Below are 1,305 nucleotides of genomic sequence, written 5' to 3' on the forward strand. Positions count from 1 at the left end.
GAAAAAAAAAAAAAAAAGCACAGACAAAACGAAAAAAGGCAACACAAAACAACACCAGCGAACATTAAAACATCTTTATTTGAACATGCATCTAACGACATTTGAGTTTAATTGCAGTCATTGAAAGTTTATGAAAAGTTGTGAAAGTTATGATGCAGCAAAATACACAGCAACTAGGGACACAGTTTACAGCTTGAAAATAAATGACAAAAAGCAATGAGAAACAACAGAAATGTGTTCAATTCGTGGTGTGCTTGGTGTTCAGTATCATCCACGTAAGCTATACAGCACAAACATTGTCATATGGCCATGATGAAGCGTTCTGATAAAAAGTACATGCAAAACAATAAGCATTTTAGCCTATTATGTGAATAACATAAACAGCTGTACATCTAAACGGGGAGTATGAACATTCGGCTTTATTGCCTTATCGAAATAATTCCTCAAACAAGAGCTGAAGAACAGACAACACACTCCATTCCATTCGCTTGTTCGTAGTTCAAAAGGCCACGCCCACCATGGACCGAACCTATAAATATTCATACTAACCCGGCCCATTGGAACAGTTTTTCACGGAAACTGAATATTACACAACAGCGGCAGCCGGACTCCGCCCATTACCTGGACCCTTCCTTCCCGAACACTGCCCCATCTTCACGTACCCCGCAGCACGACGAGGACACCAGATCCCCTGTTTATTTTGAACACCATTTCCCCTTTGGACACTTTATTCCGTTTTAATGTTATTTTTCTGTTAATAAAACGCCACACCCACTGTGTCTGTCGTTTGCTCCTCACGCCACAATATATAGCCTATATATATATATATATATATATTTATTTGGTGCCTTCCTGAGAGTTCATGAGAGAAATGATAAAAGTCAAATTTATCAACAAATCATTCATTTGAGTCTGATCTTTGAACCATTTGACTCAAAACATGATCCATTTCTTTAGATTCAGCTCACAGACTCAATCGCAATGGTTTAACAGCTCACTGTTGAGGAAGTGTATCGGTGAACACATTTTGGTCTGTTCCTTACACAAAGCTGTCATATGGTTTCAGAAGACATTTTAGACAGCTGTATGGACCACTTTTACAATATACGTTCATAGTGCTTAAAAGCTTTAGTTCAAGTTCATTGTAATCTCCAATTGGATTGCGTATAGTGAATCATTTGATTCAGATCGGGACGTCGGAGCGGGTTCGCGGGATGTTTTTTTTTTATCCCCCCCGGCAAATAGCACCCTGTATGTATGTATGTATGTATGTATGTATATATATATATATATATATATATATAT

General features: G+C 37.9%; 1 pseudogene; it reads left to right on the top strand.

The window, feature by feature from the left end:
- LOC107684869 (Werner syndrome ATP-dependent helicase homolog) overlaps positions 1-1,305 on the top strand; it is a 36,354-nt pseudogene that overhangs the window by 9,148 nt on the left and 25,901 nt on the right.

The sequence above is a fragment of the Sinocyclocheilus anshuiensis genome, unplaced genomic scaffold, assembly GCF_001515605.1.
Source record: "Sinocyclocheilus anshuiensis isolate Anshui unplaced genomic scaffold, SAMN03320099.WGS_v1.1 scaffold657, whole genome shotgun sequence".
In the NCBI taxonomy this organism is placed as follows: domain Eukaryota; kingdom Metazoa; phylum Chordata; class Actinopteri; order Cypriniformes; family Cyprinidae; genus Sinocyclocheilus; species Sinocyclocheilus anshuiensis.